General features: G+C 40.5%; 1 protein-coding gene across 13 annotated transcripts in view; it reads left to right on the forward strand.

Moving 5' to 3' along the window:
• The window catches only part of CALD1 (caldesmon 1), a 215,930-nt gene that overhangs the window by 90,484 nt on the left and 104,674 nt on the right, over positions 1 to 20,772 (forward strand). The window contains exon 4 of one of the 13 annotated variants that reach the window (XM_079931315.1): positions 11,551 to 11,642. The exons of the other annotated variants lie outside the window; for them this stretch is intronic. The gene's annotated coding sequence lies outside the window, so the exon portion shown is untranslated. The remainder of the gene's footprint in view (positions 1 to 11,550; positions 11,643 to 20,772) is intronic. 13 annotated transcript variants of the gene reach the window in all.

The following is a 20,772-nucleotide window of genomic DNA, read 5'->3' on the forward strand; positions in this document are numbered from 1 at the left end:
GTTAGGATGGTTAATTGAAGGATTTATCAGTTGTAACACTCCCCCCACTATGTCATTACTGCAAAGACAGTGCAAATTGCAAGGGTCACAAAGAATCAGTTCTCAGGATTGTCATTTTGAACATTTTTATCTCATGATAGCAGTTGGGAATCAAATCAGTGGATTCATCTGTCTTCTAAAACTAAATATAGTGATTGATTTGTCTTAAAATAAAAAATAACCAGCTCCTGCTGAATGAACTTGGTTGTTAAGTAACCAACAAGAGGCAGAATGGTGTTCTGCAGAGAGAACAGATTTGGGGACCTGGATCTACTCACCACTAGCTGAGAGGCCTTGGGTAAACCATTTAACCTCTCCAGGACTCTCTAGGTCCCATTTATAAAATGTTGCCAATAATATTTTTCTTACTGATCTCCGGGCTTGACATGAAAATCATTTGGGAAAAGGAATGTGAAAGTTCTGTTCACTGTAAAATTGCTATCATTTGTATTCTTAACCCACTGGTGATACCACTAGTCACTTGGAAATCAGTCCACAAATGGCTGATCTCATTGATGATAGTAGCATAATTGCCCTGTGACCAACCCACTTTGTCCCTACCAAGCATTCCAGACATTTCAGTGCAGAAACAAGGTCTCTGGGAAAAAGTCAAAAGGAGACTGATCAGAGGAATTCCACTGGCCCTTCCCAGGGCCCTGTGCACAAAATGGTCCCCTGTGCACTGTTATTTTGCTGTGTTTGCCGATGTCCAGTTTCCAAGACCACAAACATTCTGATAACTGGGTGATGATGAGCAGAGACAGAGTGAGTGTGATGTTTTACCAGTTTTCTAGTGTAAAGGCCTCTGTATCTCATGCATGGGATTACAGCGTTCAGTGGCTACTCTTTGAGTTAAATACGCCAATAAATTATGCAGAGACTGATTCTTTTTAAATGCTGAGGAATGACATCAACCAGCAAATTTTTTTTCAGGGCTACACGCATTGATGGTTTTGCCTTTGTTACATGGATAAGACAAGGTGATTCTAGGTTCTGACCTGAGCCCACAGCCCTACCACTGTTCAGATTCCGTGTCAGAGTTTTGTGCTTCACAGTGACTGGATTAGGTCTCGGCACACAGCCCTGGCATGGAAGAGAAAGTTGGGCAGTGCTAGCTGGTTAGAAGGTAGAGAATAGGGACAGGATCATTCCACTTTCAGTGTTTGTGTTTTTGCTCATCTTAAGCAACTGGCCATAAAAAATATAGAGTATACAGCCCTGTTCTCAGGTACTTAAATTTTAATCAGTAGTCAAAGCTAACACTAGAAAAAGTTTTAGGAATACTTTAAACAAAGTACATATTATATAACAGAAACAAGAAAATCAATTCACTAAATCAATAAAGTGTGCTCAAATTTTCCACTGAGTTGACTGAACTGAATAAATAATCCAATTGCTTTGATTACCTGTAGTCTCAACCAGAAAGTACTGAATTAGGACATTGCTTCTTTGTGAATATCCAAAACTCCTGAGTACTGAGATTGTTGAAAAAAAACTGAGAGTCTATTGGAACTAATGGGTTCAATTTATTTAAACTTACAATTATCAAACTTATTCTATATGCCTGAAGTTTACTGCACAGGAGATATATTTATAAGTTATTCCTCTTGCATAGCAAGGATGTAGGAAAATCAGAGCCCTCATACACTGCTGGTGGGAATATAAAATGGTGCACCCACTTTGGAAAAATGTCTCATGGTCTCTCAAACAATTAAACATAGAATAATTACCATATGATCCTGCAATTCCACTCCTAGGTATATACCGAAGAGAAATGAGAACATATGTCTGCACAAAAACTTGTACACAAATGTTTATAGCAGCATTATTCACAATAGCCAAAAGATGGAAACAACCCAAATGCCCATCAACAAACGAAATGGATAAACAAATTGTGATATATCCATACAATGGAATATTATTTGGCCATAAAAAGGAATGAAATACTGATACATGCTACCATATGGATGAAGCTTGAAAACATTGTTCTAAGTGAAAGAACTCAGTCACAAAAGACCACATATCATATGATTCTATTCATATGAAGTGTCCACAACAGGGAACTCTATAGGAATAAAATATAGATTTGTAGTTGCTTAGGGCTGGGAGATATAGGGGCTCTTTCAGCAGTGGAGGGAGGTGGCTAAAGGGTATAGGGATTTTTGGGGGGTGACGGAAAATGTTCTAAGATTGTGGTGATGATTGCACAACTCTGAATATACTAAAAACTATTGAATTATACACTTAAATAGATGAATTGTGTAGTAAGTGAACTATATCTTCATAACACTGTTATTTAAAAATAAAATAATACATGGTAAATAATATATATTCAATTAAAAAATAAAGAAGCCATACATAGCCATATAGGCAAAAGAGTGCCATGAAGACGATATCCTTTGGAAAATTTAATATACATAAAAATTAATTGTACCATTTATTATCACTCATTGGAACCCTAGCATTTAACAGTGCCTTACAAATAATACGAACAAACATCAGTGCTTGTTGATAATGATAATGATGGTGGTGGTGGTGATGTTGACTTTCATGATGATGATGATGGTGACAGAGACAATTACGACTGCGTCTCCACAAGCTTCGGACATTTAAAAATATCTCCATTAGGTTTTTCCTGATGCGAGGCAGTTAAACCAAATTCCAGCTGCAGGCGCACCATGATTCTGTAAAGAGAAATGTTACATTTTTCTTAGGAGTCAATGGCTTGTATGTTTGTAGCCACAGGAAGCTTATCAAACACTGAGGTCAGCCACTTTCCCATGAGAAGTCCAGAAATTTCATAATACCATAAATTACTTTCACTTTCTGACTTGCTTTAGAGAAGTAGAGAACTTTTCATACAGCTTAAAAATAAACATCTGACCCTCACCCTGCCATGGACACATTCTTAATGCTTCTCTGATCAGAAAATATCTTACCTCTAAAAATCTATTCTGATTCTTTTATTAACAATTGAAAAATCTTGGCCAATGCAAACAGCATCATGGATTATTCTTAATTCAAAAACTGTCCAAGAAAAAATAGGAAAGGCTGCAGCAAATAGGCACGGTTTTAAGATATCAAAGCCCTTCTTTTGTACTATTATGTGATCTTGTTCTGTTCTAATAAGAATGTTTTTTCATCTTCATACTTGTGCAAAATTGGCTCCTCTGTGAACAAAAATATAAGCTATATCCTTGGCTTCCCATGAAATTTTAAGGGGAATTCAGAAAAATTTCCTTGGCTACCTTTCCTAGTCCTGGCCACCTACTAGAAATAGGCTAAGGGTTGATTCATTCTGCTTTCCAGATAGAGAATAATAAAGGAGGAGAAAAAGAGAGGAGTAATGTTCATTGGGGGCCTATAGCATTCTAGGTTATATGTTATCTCATTTATTCATTCATTCACTCACCAATAAACTTTTATGGAGCATGTTATATGTCATGGAATTTGCTAAATGCTTGGGATAGAATTATGGGTAAGACCATGTCCTTGCCATCAAGAAGCCCATGCTCATACAATGACAGCCCGCTGTGGCAATGCCTCCATAGAGGCATTAACAAAAAACTACCTAGGCACAGAGGAGTAAAAACCCTTCAAGGCAGTTATTATTATCCTCATTTTTATTTTATTTTTATTTTTTTTTTGCGGTACGCGGGCCTCTCACTACTGTGGCCTCTCCGGTTGCGGAGCACAGGCTCCGGACGCGCAGGCTCAGCGGCCATGGCTCATGGGCCCAGCCGCTCCGCGGCATGTGGGATCTTCCCGGACCGGGGCACGAACTTGTGTCCCCTGCATCGGCAGGAGGACTGTCAACCACTGCGCCCCCAGGGAAACCCCTATTATCCTCATTTTTAAATAAGTAACTGACATCACACAAAGAACTTCCCTAAGGTCATACCTCTGTTATGACCCCACAGCCTGTCTTCTTTCACAGTTCCATGCTGCTATGTCCAACCCAACTGAATAGTGTAAAGCTTTGTTAGCAACCCAGTGAATCTGTTTGTTGCAGAATGCCAAGAGAATTCTTACTTTCATTGGATAATTGACTTTTTCTTGAATTATAAGAGCAGTTTCTTTAGTCCCTCGCTTTATTTAGTCTGCCTGGTATCTAAATTCCTAACATAGTATCCTATTAATACACCTTGTCACTCTTATCTACTAGTTTATACAAATATCTGTGTATGGCCGTATGCATAATTCCATGATAATATGAAAAAATGCATCCTATGAAAATCAAAAGATTCTCCCACAGCTGTAAAAATTCACACTGAAATACAAGCAAACTATAGACAAGTGTTGCTCAAGATACACAGGTGAAAGCTTAAATGGAAACATACAGTTGAAACAAGTGAAGAGGAAACTTTGTGCAGTGCAAGCACTTAATGCACATGTGAGGCACTGGAGATAGATTTGGGAAGAGTGGTGTTTGAAAGTGAGGAGGGGAAATTGTGGTTAGTAAGCAAGGGGCTGAATGCACTGCGAGGTTTCACAACATCTTAAGATGATAAGTAGTCCCTGTATTTGAATAGCTTTGGTATGGGCCACTTGCAAAAACATTCAATATTTCCCTTCTAAGATATAGTAAGCCAAAATATATATGTGGAAAGTTCACTAAGTCATTGGTAAATAATCCAGTGTTGACTTTTAATTTAGAAATAACTGGCCAAATTGATCCCAGCCTTCCTGACTACAATTTTCCCCCTGCAGAGTACATTGATTTGTATTACCTTTTTGTTTTCTCTCATTGTTTGTCTTTCTTTTTATTATTTTATTTTCCTACTAGTGTAATATATGACTGGGAATATTGAATTTTCATGATTTTATGTATTTCGAGCCCATAAATTCCCTTTTGTTGTCATCTTTCCAGATTGAGGCTTCATCTTTTTCTGTTCACATTATTAACATAATCGTTTTATTGATGTGTAACATACAGAAAAGTGCACAAATCCCAGCTGTACAGCATGATGAATTTTCACAAAATGACCACAGTGATGTCGTCAGCACCCAGATCCAGAAACAGAACATTGCTTAGCACCCCAGGAGCCCCCCTCATGCCCCTTTCCACAGTCATGCCTCCTCCCCGCCACCCCTGGCCACTGCCCCAGGAGAACCATCATTCTGCTTCCTAACACCAAGTATTAGTTTTGTCTGTTTTTGAATTTAATATTAGTGTAATCCTATAGAATTTTTGTTTGGTGTCCGACTTCTGTTGTTTAAAATTGTGTTTCTGAGATTCATTGCCTGAGTGATACTTAGATTATCCTAATCTGCAATACAGTATTTCGTCGTGTGCCTACCACAGTTTACCCATTTTACTATTGATAGACACTGAGTTGATCTCCAGTATGTGGCTGTTGTGAATAGTTCTGGTATGAGCATTCCAGTTCACGTCTTCTGATGAATATATGCATGGATCTTTGCCGTGTATACACCGAGGAGTAAGATTTTGAGGTCTCCAGATCTGCAAATATTCAGCTTCAGCAAATACTGCCAAATAGCGCTATTTTACCCAAGTGATTGTACGAATTTACATTCCCGCAGCAGCGCATAAGAGTTATAGTTTCTCATCAAAACGTTGAATTGTCAGTCTTTTAAATTTTAGTTATTCTAGTGCTGTGGAATTTGAATTTGAATTTTTCTAATGATTAATGAGATTGAGCACTTTTTCATATGTCTGTTTGGCCATTTTAATATCCTCTTTTGTGAAGTACCTGTTAAAGTCTTTACTTATTTTCCTGTTGAGTCATCTATCTTTTTTATTGATTTGTGGGAATTCTTTGTATATTAGGTACAAATCCTTTGTCAGATACATGTTTTACTAATATATACTTTCTCAGTCTGTGACTTGCCTTTTCACTTTCTTTATGGTCCTTAATTTTAATGCAATACAGTTTATCAATTTTATTCCTTTAATGGTTAATAATTTATACATCTTGTTTACAAAATCTTTGCGTATCCCAAGATCATGGAGGTACCTTCTTTTTTCTGAGAGCTTTAATGTGTAAGTTTTCACATTTAGATCTACAGTCAATCTGGAACTGGGGGAGGGGAGAGTATGATGTTAAATAAAAGTCAAGATTTGGTTTTCTGTTTGTCCATGTGGATGTCCAACTGAGGTGCTAGGTGACGTTACTTTCCTCCAAATTGAGTTACTCTATCTTCTGGTAGTTTGATAGAGTTGGGGAAGTTCACTTTAGTTGAATTAGGGCTGAGGTGATTTGAAACTCATCTGCCATTTTGTACAACTCCATCGACCTTAGTTTGCCCCTTCCCAACGGATGAACTCTACAAAGGTCTAACTGAGACTATATCCCAAGACCCTTTCCTCTTTTCTTTCCTTGCTTCCATTTTTTATCAAAGTGTAATTTATATACAGTAAAATTTACTCTTTTTAGTATACAGTTCTGTAAGTTTTGACAATACAGATAGTTGTGTAACTTCCATCACAATTAAGATATTGATATATCAACTCCAGAATGGTTCTTCCTTCTTGAACTTTGAGTTTTCCCTACTTAGTTCCATGAGACTGCAGAAAACTCTGCTGTGCTTTTCAGAAACATTCTGCTTAGTTTCCTATTCTCTTATATACTCTTCTCCTTTCTACTTCAAGTGTTCACTCATGGAAAGAGCTTTGGAGTCAAACAAATCTGGGCTGCAATGTCAACTCTGCTACTTGTTAACTATGTAACAGTGAATCTGAATCCGTCTCCTTACTTTCAAATAGGACACTAAGAACAACTATTTTCACAGTTTTCTTTTTAATTAGATAACAGATATCAAGTACCTTGCACATAGTAGGTATTCAACAGATTATAGATATCATTATGTGATACATTATCCTTTCTCTCAGAGCTATAAAATATACTCATCTCTTAGAAATAATGGAGAAGAGGTAGGGTAGGTGGTCCCTGGAAAGCAGTACCTTTCTCTGGGAAACCCATTAGATGCTGAAAAGGGTGAACATGATTGAACTTATTTTATTCACAACCATAACAAGGTCATTCACAGATACTGAGACATATACAATACATTTTTTCCCTTAAAAGGCCATAGAATTCTACATAAACCATCTGAATTGGAGGGATCTTAAAAATCTATTCCAAATGCTTCATGTTACAGATGAAAAAATTGAGGGGCCAAGAGTGCTTAAATGACTTGGTCAAGGTCAATTCACTCATTAGTATTTACTTAAATTACCCAGATTCCCTGAGATCACATATTTATTCTCTTCTAAAATACTCCTAGCTCCCATATTCAGCTATAAATGCAAAACAGAGATAATTCACAAGAGACAATTATTAATGTTTTATTGTTACTGACACATTTTGACTAAAACCCATAGATCTATTTTTAAATATTTTATTTCAATTATCCCTACACAAGTTATGTGACTTCCTGCCAACTAAGACTGAAATAGCTTCTTACCATTCCTTTCCCATTCCAAGGATTATATCCTGTAGTGTTTCATTCTTCTATTATTAAGAAATATTCTGCCTTATCCTCCAATGCACAAGACTGAAAGGAACTCATGTAAACCCACAGAAGGCAGCTCTCTTCAGGTTTACCAAGTGAACAGGAGCACAGGGGGACCTCTATCGTTCTGGACACTGGATGTACAGGTGACCAGGTATATCCCTGGCACTCTGCCCTATGGGTAGGGACAGATTACCAGCACCTCTACCACCCTCATGCTTTCTGGCAAAGGTGGTACTTTGAGAATAATTTTTTGGTAAGTCCCTTTGTTCAGCACATCTTTCAGCATTGTGTGTTCTGCTAATACACAGATAAGCTTGAATCCCATATGGACTGAACAACTTGGAAGAGTTTCATGATCACAGAGCACACGGTCATCTCATAAAACCCTCTACCTCACACTAGGGTTCTCAAGGGCTCCTCCAGGAACACTCTTCACATGAGTGACTCTTTCTTAGAAATATATTTTCAGCCTAGATATCTCTTCAGAGACACCATCCCTCACCATTCAGTGGCCCTCCAGTGGCCCTCTATCACATCACGCTCTTTTATTTACTCACTATTGGAAACACGTATGCTATCTGTACTTCATCAAAATGTAAGCTCCATGAAAGCAGAGTCCTTGCTCCTCCCTGTGTGTCTCATCCTGGCTTAGAGAACTCACTCAATGAATAAATGAATGTGGACATGTATCCTTCCCATACACCCATCAGGCTGGGTCAGCCCCTGGATTTGAATACTGGCTTCATTACTTACTAGCTGGGTGAATTTAGGCAAATGTCTTAAACACAACAAACTTCTCAGTGCTTCTCCTAAGTTAAGAACATGTATCTCACTAGGTTGTAGTAATAAATGAGATAGATGTGTGCAAGGAGCTTAGCACAGGGCCTGGCACTAAAAGCCCTTATTACACAGTAGTTATTAATATCTCCATAATGAGAGCAGGGCATGTTATAGAAGAGTCATGGGGGATTTTTTAGTATAAATATTCATGTTCAAATCAAAGGATCCTCGACTGTACAAGGCAAAATTATAAATTAATGAAAACCTGGTTCTTCTTGCTGACTCCATAAAGTTATTCATTTTTATAAAGGATCCCTAATTTAACCTTTGCAATAACTCCCTGTTATAATAAGTTATCATTTGAGACCCTCCCCTTTATCCAATGCCTTGGTGCCCGTTTGAAAAATGGCATCTTTCTGTGAACGCTTGTGTTAAGTTTTTTTTTTTTTTTTTGCGGTACGTGGGCCTCTCACTGCTGGGGCCCCTCCCGCCACGGAGCACAGGCTGCGGACGTGCAGGCTCAGCGGCCATGGCTCACGGGCCCAGCCACTCCGCGGCATGTGGGATCTTCCCGGACCTGGGCACAAACCCGTGTCCCCTGCATCGGCAGGCGGACTCTCAACCACCGCGCCACCAGGGAAGCCCTGGTAGGAATTTTAAAGTAGAATTGTCACCACTTTTTTCAAGTATGTACTGTCAATATTTTTCCATTTGTGTAACCTAGGAAGGGGCTAGTTTCTGTTTGTCATGCTACTGAATGGCTTTAGGTAGATGTTTCCTAAGGGTTTTAAGAAAATCCCTCCTCTTGGAGGACTAGAAAGCTTATTGAAAGGAGAGAAATTCCTCCTTCCTTTTTTATTACACCTTGATTCTCCCATAGTGAATGCTTTCATATAAAACCGAAATTTCCCCACATGCCTGAGAGGATAGTTCAATCAAAGGAGCAATAAATAGCACCTGGCTGTTTGCCACTGGCTGGGAAGGGGACTGCGGTAGGGAAACGGGCTCATTTACCTCACACCGTCCAGCTGTCTCTTCCAGCCCCTCTTCCTTCATCTCGGGTCATTCCTTTCCTAACTATGTCTGGTCTAGACTTAGCTTTGCCTGCAGAGAATTTCAGCAACTGCCTCTGAGCCAGGTCAGTCAGAATCTATGTGTTGGGTACTGAATAAAAAGCTTAAAGGGATCCAGTGAGTAATGGTTCGCCCAGGCATCTATTTGAAGTTGCAAGGTCGCTGACAGTAGAGAAAAATCTTAAAACAAGGAGTGAGAGCTTCATCACCTTTCTGTCCTTCCATTGTAAATCTGAAAATAGAAAGTATATCTGAAGACAAACTCTACACTTAGTCACTTTGCTATTCACTTTATGGTTTCTCTCAGAAGCCTTTTTATCTCTTTCTCACTAACAAGGTAGTTCATAAACATATGCAGAGACTCTACAGACCAAACAAAAAATTTTCCCCTGATCCCTGATTTCTTTATTTTTTCTTTATTCATTCCCAATTTTAAAAATAAAAACACTGAGGGAATTGGGACCAGGGAAAGGGAAACCAGGCAGATAAACACTGACTCTGCCAGAGGGTTTGAGGAAGGTACTGTGAATTCTTTTCCCTGCAAGTTTAAATCTCTTGGTTTGTTCGTTTACAATCCAGGCGAATAACTCCTTGCTTTCTTCTAGTCTATGCCTTAGTTGAAGCCTGAGAGTCAAGAATGGGAGGCCTATGTGGGATGGGTACTATAATCTACATCAGCAACTGAATGTAGGGAGCTTCTTTGAAGGTGCAAATTCCTGGGCACCTCTCTGGAGGTCATGTCATATTTTTTAAAACAGCTCTCCCAGAAGATTTTGATAGGTGGCCAGCCTAAGAACCTCTGTTCTAGGGGGACAGTACACCATAAGTGCCATGAAGCCAGGTACGATGGTTATTTGTTCATTGGCATATCCCCAATATGTTCCTGGCACATAGAGAGGAGCAGGGCTTGGAGCGGAGCCCTCTCACTTGACCCTCACATGTGCCCAGGGCTCAGTGATTTGGAAAAGAATGCTGCATCCTTATCTCAGTGACTCTCAACCTGGCAGCACTGTAGATTCACCAGGGACAGTTGAGAAACACATATGCCTGGGTCCCAGCCCCCCAGATCCTGATTAGGTTGAGCTAGGTACTCTAGATGCATGACAATACAACAGTTGTTTGGACGAGTGCATTTGGGGCAAGTAGGAAGAGGTGGTTGAGGTTGGTGGAGGGGAGCTGAAGACAGCCTGAGTGAGTGCTCAGGAATAAGGAAATGGATGGCACCTTGGCTTGCTGGCCAATTTACAGGCCCTCAAGGTTCCCCAATCCCTAGTTTGCAAACCAGCCTTCGTCAGATGGATACAAACCATAGATAACATGCTAGGCAGGTTTTTGTTTTGTTTTTTACCTGTGAAAACTGAAATGAGAATCTAGGAATCCAGGATCAATTTCCAGCAGTGTGATTCCAAGCCAGTCCCTTAAACTCTATGAACTTCTATTTTCTTCCAATGCGAAATGGCAAAGGGTGGGGTGGGGGAAAGCAAGGTATGTTCTTAAGGTCCACTTGAGCCCATTATTCTACTAAATGAAAGGCAAACGTTAAAACCCAGAGTTGCATTTTCCATTAGCATCCCTTGTTACATCGTGTTGGGGCAGGTTTAGGGGTGTGATGGTGATTTACTGTCCCAGGTAATTATTTCTTTGGCCCTTCTTATATTTAATATTTATTGCTGTGTTTCAAGTGCAAGAGAGTTAACTCTAGATTATCTACCAATACTTTTCTATAATTATTTGTAATCCTCCAGAGCCTCCTCTTCTACCTGTTAGCCAAGTTCCTGACAATCAACAGCAGAAAACTTTGGACAAATGTTCCAAAAAGACTTTGAGAGTCTGAGGCTTAGAAGGTTTTGAGTGTGAGCTTAGAGAAGGCAGTGTCTCTGACTATGTTCTGAAGCCTGTTGTCTTTGATCGTTGGCATTGGTAGTACTCCCTGCTTTGTACTAACTATACCACCTTCTCCCCTCCATTATTTAGAAGAATTCAGGGACTGACTCTGTAATAATGGTATTTGTTTTCTTTAAAATGCAAATGCACAATATCTATTTATATCTGTGCTTTATTTCCCCTTTACGGTCCTAACCAACAACAGTACCTGAGGAAGAAATTGTATTTTAAAATATGTACTTCCACGTTAACTAAAATGTATTCCACTTATGTTTCCATCCTCCTTTTATACCAGGTATCATTAAAAAGTTTCAAGATCATCCAATCGAATTCATAGGGATTGGTGATCAACCAGAGGTTCACAAGTGGACATCTGATTGGTTAGCTGTGAGTAGAGTTTATGTGCTCTTACTGGGGAAGGGCTCTGATCTTAGCAGTTACATGGCCTCTCTGCCTGATTTTCTAAATTCTTGCACCTAAAGATGCATTGTGCGGAACCAAGCTTTCTGCTATGCTCCTCAGAGTTTACTTACCAAGTAATCTAACAAGTTTGGAAGGAATTGTTTTCCTGCTTTGTAATCTGATTTTTTGCTTTATTTTTAATTTTTTCCTGCATATATAATGTCTTAAGCAAAACTGTCCCCAATCAATAATGAAGTTCTCACTTCCCAAGAAGAATGTTGCTGACTTGAGAGAATAGAGAGATGATGAGTCAGTCTTCAGGGTGAGGAAGCTCACCTTTGAACAGACACCGATGATTTCGGGAGGAAATACCCCTCACTCTCAGCAAATCCTGCCTACCTGGGAGAACTTCCACCAGCAGAAGGTCTACCTGGGGAACAGAAAGAGGGGATTTCAGAAGGTAGATGGAGAAGCTAAAGGAAACTTCACTCATTCGCAATTTTTCCAAGGTTGGCTCTAGTAGGGAGAAAAGTTTTGCTATGGCTGCCATAGCAAAATACCACAGACTGGGTACATAGCAGATTTATTTTCTCACAGTTCTGGAGGCTGGAAGTTCAAGATCAATGTGTCAGCAGGTTTGGTTTCTTCTAAGGCCTCTCTTCTTGGTCATCTTTTCCTGTGTCTTCACATGGGCATCCCACTGCCAGCACACATGTTTGGTGCCTCTCTCTCTCTCTCCAACATTTCCTCTTCTTAGAAGGGCAACAATCATATCAGACTAAGACCTACCCTAATGACTTCATCTTAACTTCATCACCTCTTTAATGATCTGGTCTTCAAATTTAGTTATATTCTAAGGTACTAGGGGTTAGGACTTCAACATATGCATTTGGGGGGAACACAATTCAGTCCATAATACCCCATCATCTTTTTTTCTCAGTATGCTGATTTTTAGTTTGTTGCACATGGACTGTTCTCCGATTCTCCTCTCCTGAACTCCCTTAGCATTTAATCACTCTTAAAATATTTGGTTTTCCTACAGTGTGTTGTAGCCCTTTGTGCACATCTCTCATTTCCCTATTACATTATATAATTTTTGAAGTTGAAGAGTGTGCCTTTTACATCTTTGGCAGCACTAGAGGAGGTTTTGTAAATGGTAAGCATTTAATAGTACTTATTAAATGACTGAATGAATACATGAATGGATAGATGAGAAGATGCAGTCTCTGAATCTATAATTTATTTGCTTTAAGACTACCTCCAAATGATGATTATTAGTGGTGCATTCTCCTCACTTGCTGCCTGCCCCCCGGCCCCCCAGAGGTGGAAATAAGTCAAAGCTGGAGAGAGGGACTGAAAGAAAGATATGATTAATTGATGGCAGGAGACTTACCTCGCTCCTCAAAGAGTTAGGAGACAGTAAATAGCATGAACCTGCTCCAGATACAGTCACTCTTCTGTGAGAACACTGGGGCGCCAAGAGGGAAGGACAATGAGTTTAGATTGGGACTTGCTAATTTAAGGGCCTGTGAGACAGCCAAGGGTGTGTGTCTAGAAAACAAGGGATATGCAAGTCTGAAGCCCAGGTGAGAACTAGAGATAGAGATTTTCACAGTCATAACCTATACATAGGAATTAAAACCGTGAGAGTGGATGACGCCACCCAGAAAGATTGTGGAGGGAGAGGAGCAGTGGTTTAAAAATGCACCAGAAATTGCATGTAGAAAGTTTTCCTGCTAAATAACAGGAGAGGGACCCTCCCAAGAGGAAGAAATCTAAATGCTACTTCTAATGAGGGTTTGTAAGAACATGTGTATTAGCTAATGTGGATATCTATCTATTTCTCTCTCCACTTATTCCTTTGGTCCTATTTTATTCCTCCTTCTGTCCTCTCCTTTAGGGGCTATGCCCCAAACCATTCCTGTGGGGCTTGCCCTACCCAGCTTCGCTCCCCTCTAGCTAACTTCACGCATGAGCATGTGTTTGACTCCCCAGCTGCATGCGCAGGGATGTCATACATCAACACTTTCCTTTAGGACCATTTTCTTTATCACAGTCAGAGCTGATCAGACTGCACAGTGGGGGAACCCCAGGATTAGACTCCTTAATGTCCAAAGAGACAGAAGGCCGGTCCTTTTTAGGGTCAGGAGGCTGGGACTCCGTTGCCATGGAACATCATCTTGTCCAGACAGTCAGTAAAGGACTTAGTCGGGGGGAGTGTACCTCCTTTGCACTGAACGCCCTCCTTAGTCCATTGTTCCCTGCTGGTCACCCCATACCTCCTGTGCCCTCAAGAAGGCATTGGTGGTATTTTCGTGTTTCATGCCCAGGCCAGAATGGGGGCTAATGAGGCATGGAGAGGCCAGTCCATGAGTTGTGGTGGCCATAACAAACTTCTCCTCTCTGGGCCCCACTATCAAATGTCATTTCTAATCGGGCCATGTTTACCCCAGCACTGAGTTTCCCAATTTTTTCCTGCTGAGTTTGATGCAAACAAAATGGGGAAAGCTATTCATTAATTTCTCTTTTATTTTCTAAGGTGTCATTTCTTTTCCTTGCTTGTTTTTCTTTCTCCATTGGTTCTCTTTCTTTAGCAGAAACCCTTGATCTTTCTTTGGATTGTCTGATTATTAGCGGAAGAGGCCATCAGAGGTCTGTAAGTTTCCTCCTCCTCTGCATACTCCCTTCCATTTCTTAAAAATGAACTTTGAGATATCAGATTTTTTCAAGTACCCCTCACTTCCATACTTTCCTCTTGATATTCTTCAAGTTGCCAGGAAAAAGATGCCATTTTTCGCTCAGTTACCTAAAATGCCAATGACACCTGTGTCAGTGATTTTTACATAAATTGCTGTTTGTATAAAATGAGAAAGGAGAAATTCTGAAGTCAAGAGAAAACAGCGCTGCAATCCATGAATGGCCTAGTGGGGTGTTCCAAGTGAATGGTGGCCAGTGGCCAGCAGAGGTGCCTCCCGACTGTGTTTCATTAATTTCAGTCAGCCATAGAATTTGGAGAGAAAGATAATTTTCCTATGAGCATGTAAAAGAAGTGCTTTGAGTTGTAAGCACCTAGCAGGCTTTGCCCTGTTTTAGAACAGCATAAATGGGTGTTTTTATAACCACTGTGGGCCAATATTTTTGGAGTCAGTGGAAGCTCCAGATGGAATGGAAAGAGAAGGGTTTTTTCCCTTCCTCTTTTCTTGAGTTTTGCAGAACAATCCTCCCTGGACACCCTTGACAAAGTGTTCGGTCTCCTGTTTAGTTCAATGTGCCCATACTTGTTATAGCAGGATCTGAAGGGGGTCTTTCTTACACTAATAGTCTTTTCTACAGATTTCTGGTAGTGACTGTAGAATGAGGCTCATATGTGAAAAGATCTTGAATCCGCCTCATCTCACCCTGAGAAGACTTCTCTCAGGTCCTTGTCATGGGGTATAAAGAGGAAAATACACTGTGAGCCCAAGTGTGGTTAGGAATTGAGGGGACACAAGGAACATGGATTCTCATGGTCTTCCCAATTCTGGAAACTTTCATGATAAGGAAGGTAAGAGGACATTCCAGCATCACCATGTGCAGATTTTGTAATTTTGGCCAAGTGATGGTGTTTCCTTGGCCAGGGAACTGCACCTGGCATTAAAGCCTTAATTGCACCATGGAGAACACCTTCCTGCCTAGCACAGCTATTGATGGAAAGAGGTTGTGTCAGGGTGGGCAAGCCAAGATCAGGGCACAGATAGCAGGGAGAAAAACCAACAGTGGTGCCAGGAGCTCTTGTCTAGAACTCCTTTCCAGACTTTGATTTCAAAAAGCATGAGTGAGTACGCAGTAAAGAGGAAAAACTGATCCTGCTAATTAGCATTCAAACAAAACTATCAAAAGCCTGAAGTTCTAACTGTGACAGGGTTTGTACAGTTCAAGGACACAGACTCAGCTACGTCCAGACTTTGCTTTGGGATGTTCAACAAAACAAAGCTGTAAACATCTTGCACTAGTCCACGCAGCAGTCCTCCAATAGGATTTAAAGGCTCAATCTGGGGGGAAAAGACTGAGACATTTTCCTTCCTACTATTCTCTGTATCCCAAATCCAACTTAATGCCAAATTAAATCTAGGTTTTTTTTTAAATCGACTTTTACTGGAGGAAAAGGCAGAGCTGCATTCCCTGAAACAGCTATTTTAAGGCCCAACTTATTATTTGGGGGTTTTTCTCCTTCTTTTTGCTAATTCAAAACAAAATGTCTATCATTCATGCTAACACCAGCCTTTAAGAGCTGGAGACAAATGGAGTCTGAATATTCACGCCAGCGTGGTACAAATGAGCTGTGATTTCAGGATACTGGCTGTTTCTCTGACAGGGGAAAAGAGAGGTTGACTAGTTTAATATCTTTGGCTGAAAACACTTTGTTCAAGAGGGATGGAGACGGCCAACATTAATAGCGAGTCCTGTTATTTAATGACCAAGAATGACATACTGTGGAATGGGGCATCCTGAGTTTGGGGAAAAGTGTGTTTATCATATCCAGAGGATGCAGAGAAGGAGTGAATACACACATGCGGTGGTCCTGATGGAAGGAGCTCTTCTAAAAGCATTTTCTCCAAGTTCTTCAAAGAATTCCTCCAATAAGTGTATTATACCCATGATTGTGAATCTGATTCCATCACAGACTCACAAGATTTATAAACATAAAGACATTTGTTATAATGAGAGACTCTGGGGACATATCTACTGCCTCCCCCAGATTGCTGGCTAATGGTTTAGAAGTAAAACGTGCAGTTGTAAGTTGGGGTTGATGGAGGAGGCTTGTGACCCCTTTAGCACCATCTGTCCTTTCTCTTGTTCCTCAAACACACATATTCAGGTCACTTATTAATTTATTCACTCTACAGCTATATATTGAATTGGAACTTCTCCATCCAGGGCTGTATTAGATCTGGGCTGCATTGACAATTCTGGTGTTCCTCCATTCCTTCCTATAAAATGGACTCTTTTTTTTTTTTTTTATTCAATGCAATGAAAATTTAGTGACTCAGATAATATATTCATTGACGTAAATTGTGATTTCTGATACTTTATTTTTCATTGTCCTCATCTTGACAAAGAATCATAATATTTTACATTTCTCTGCCCTCTCATCCACCCATCATTCTAATTATGTGGTTTATAGGCAAAACACTGCAGTGTTTTGTAATTCTGCTTTTCTGAAAATCTCTTTGAAGAATGATGCTTAATAGCTCCCTTCCTTATTTGTTTCCTAAATTCTGGTTTTCATGAAGAACTTTTTAGGGGGTGAACGTAACTGTAGTATCAAAATAATTGAAAATTAAGAGCCAAGTAAGGGTTTGTGGCATTTTTATTGGAATGCTCATAAGAATCAAAGGTGAGAGACCCAAGGAGAGTCACCATGAAACCAGTGGCCCTTAAGCCACAGGGCCCCTCACTTGAACAGACCTCTGCCACACCCCTGCCTAATTTTTTACATTTAACATTGCATTCTCTTTCTTAAAGGCCTCCCAAGTAATTTTCAGGTCCTACAATATCTGAGTCTGCCCTAAGATTGACACAAACATATAATCTTGGATGATTTTGCTTCCTGTCTAAAACTAATTAAATGAAAAAGCAAAGAAATAGTCAAAGTGTGAAGTGATGTAATTTATTTTTTTAAGGTTTTAGGACAAATTCAGCTTATTTTCTAAAGTGAACCTCGCTTAAATGAAATAATAGATCAGTTTGCCAAAGCCCAAATGAATATAAACAGGAGATTGATTTTTATTTCACTAATAAACGTCAAATATGGACTCACCCTAACATCAAGCAAGCCAGATCCTCCTGGCAGGAAACAGCTTCTAGTCAGGGGCATTTGTAGAGGAGCATAGATCCTTCAGGGAGTCACATGATCATTTCATCAACGGGGTTCTCGCCATAAGCTACCTCGTAAATATTATGCATTTACAGGTCTTGTGAGACGTAGCATAGTGTTGTGATTAAAAGCACAGACTCTAGGGCTAGGCTGCCTGGATGTAAATCCTAGCTCTACTATTTGCTAGCTCTGTGACCTTGGGCAAATGACACACCTGCTCTGGGCCTTAGTCTTTCTATCTGTAAACTGGAGACAATAAGGATTGTTATAAAGATTTAAACTGATATTTATAAAGTTCTTAGAACTGTGCTGGGTACGTAGTGCATGCTCTATAACCATTGGCTAACTAAATAAGCTCCATCTAGAGTGCACTAATATGAACTCACTTGTAAGTTTATTCTTGTAAGTCCTCACAGCGCCTAGCCTGACACATGATAGCCATTAAGGAACGACTGTATAAATCAGGGGTCACAAACCAGCAGCCTGAGGCCCACACTGACCTGCAAATGTGCTTCCTTTGCCCAGCATGGTTTTCTTAAAATTTTGAATTTGAATTCTTTTAGGGATGCATGCATCCTCCATTTCTCCGTAGGCCACCACTCCCCAAGTTTGTCATCCCTGGTGTAAATGAGTGAACACGTAATACATGAGCACTGCTACAGTTAGCAGCAGCTCTATGGCTCATTGGAGTAGGCAGGTGGAACCAATGAGCCATTTCCACTCCCTGAGGCCCTACCTGATTAGTCTACCCATTCCTATTTATATACTAGATGTCACAGAACAGAAATAGAAAATGGGATAATTTGAATAAGTACCTTCATGAAGCAGAGATGTGCACTGCCTAATATCACAAGATCATTTTCATCACGGACGGAGTTAACAAAGGCAATGTCAGCCATGGCCAGCTAGGTTACGCTGCGGTCAGGGACAACTCAAAATTTCAGTGACTTAAACAACAAAGGTTGGTCACACATGCTTTCTCTGTAACCCTGGATAGGCTGGAGTCTCTGGTCCACATCATTGCCATCCTTACTTGGGGACCCCGGCTGAGAGCTGCTATCTGGAAATATTGCTGGCTACCATGGTAGAGAGAAAAAAAGCTCTGAAGGGTCTAATATCAACAATTAAATGGTCTGCCCCGGAAGTGACATGACACTTCTGCTCACAACCCATTGGCCAGAACTAGTCACTTGGCCCCAGCTGACCACAAGGAGGCCCAAAGTACAGTTCTGTAAGGTGCCCAGAAGGGGCAAAACAGGAACACGGGGCAAACAGCACTAATGGCCAGAGCTGTGGAATTTTGGAACTTGGGTTTTTAGGCCAGAAGCTTTTCAATAAGTTAAACTCAGCAGCCATTCCCATGCACCTATAAAGGCAGAGCAAAGCACCCGGCACTGTGAGGGGATGTAAGAGGAGATGGTTCAACTCAGCAGCCATTCCCATGCACCTATAAAGGCGGAGCAAAGCACCCGGCACTGTGAGGGGATGTAAGAGGAGATGGCAGACCCTGACATTAGGCAGCTTCACGCTTGCTCAAGAGAAAGAGAGGTTATAAAGCATTTGAATAACAAAGTCATATAGTATTGACCGTCAAAAAGAGCAGTGCCAACAATGCTGCAGAAGTTGAAAGCGAGGATGATTCTGGAATAAAGATAGGACTGAGCTACACTCTAGAAGGATATATGGGATTTGCAGGAGGAGTGGAGGGCACTTCAGGTTACAGGAGAGAGGAAACAGGGACAGAGGCCCAGAGGCAGAAATACCAGCTGGATTGTAGCAGAACTAAGGAGTTGGCCTGGCTGTGAGTTGTGTTTGCACGTGAGTGTGAGCCAGGAGAGGCATTGGGTACAGTGGAGCCATTCCATGGAGGGCCTCCGAGGTCGACAGGAAAACAGGATGGTGGTGTGTGGGAGAAGATCATCCCTCCTCACTAACCCGCTTCGTAACCTAGGCACCTAAACCTTCCAGGCATCAGCTTATTCCCCAAACCAAGAGTCATGGATGCCCAACCTTCCCAGATCCCCAGGGCAGTCATTGAATGGAGACAGTAGTAAACCTCGGGTCGCTCCTGTTTCCAGTTTCAGGCATATTTGATCGCTCATCCTGCTAACAAAGAATATTCAAGTTCAAGTGAAACAGCCTCTCCTTGCTGGGGTCAGTTCAGCCCTTTTGCTATGGAACATCTGTTTTTGAAATTCGGCTGAGACCCTGACTTAAATCTGATTAACTTAAAAAGCAGCAAGAGAACATCTTGTTTTCATGAATGTCCAGGGGCTGTGTGTCAACAAATTAAAGGTCTGTTTGCGGTATTCAAAGTAGAAAAGCTGGTCGTGAGATATTCTGCCACTGGAGTAAATTTATTACGGGCTGTTCATTTCTTGGAATCATGAACCAAAATTTGAAAAAACAAGGTGGACCAGCTACATTTAAATCAGCAAATCTCTGCTTGATGGCGGGTGAGAAACATGCTTTTGTTGTCAGAAGGTCACTGAGCTGGATGATTTCTAGAAAGATGCCCTCCACTTTAGCCGTGTGAAGTTAATATCTTAAGTGGCTTCCCTGTGTCTATATCAATTCCAGCAGATAGTATCTCATAGGTCATTATTTGTACATTACTTACACAGGATCTGGGGTTGGAGAGAAAGGGTGAGAATAGTTCACCATCCCTCAAACCTGACGAGCTACTTTACTCTTCATTCCCTTCTTTAGGACAGAAAAGTAGAGAAGAGTTCGATTTATCAGCACCTAGAAGAGCATGTACCTGGCAAATAGATGTTGATATATATTTAATAAATACAAACTCCAGTCTCATACGTTTATGTTCCCTTTATGAATGCATGTCTGTAGTGTATTAATATCATTCTTGTTTGAAAAAGCTATTACTGCTTATATCGTATTTTAACCCAAAGAAAACCATTAGTCACTCCTGTAGTTCTCTCATAGCAGCTTGTATTTTTCGTTCCTAACCCTTGTCGCAGTTTGTATTTTATTTATTCATTGCCTGTCTCCACCATCAGACTATAAGCATGGTGAGGGCAGGGTAGTTGCATTCACAACTTATTTGCTACACCCAGTAAGGTAGCAAATGGCACTTCATAAATGTTTGTTGAATGTTTTTATTGAAGTTATCGTTGTGATGATGGTTGTAGAGCCTTTACCACTCTTGAATATATATGAATTTAAACACAGTGAAGAAGACATTAGGGCTTAAAATGCAGTTGAATGTGGAGAGGCTTTTTGTGTGATGACACACTCCCA

The sequence above is a fragment of the Stenella coeruleoalba genome (assembly GCF_951394435.1).
Source record: "Stenella coeruleoalba genome assembly, chromosome: 9".
NCBI classification, from domain to species: Eukaryota; Metazoa; Chordata; class Mammalia; order Artiodactyla; family Delphinidae; genus Stenella; species Stenella coeruleoalba.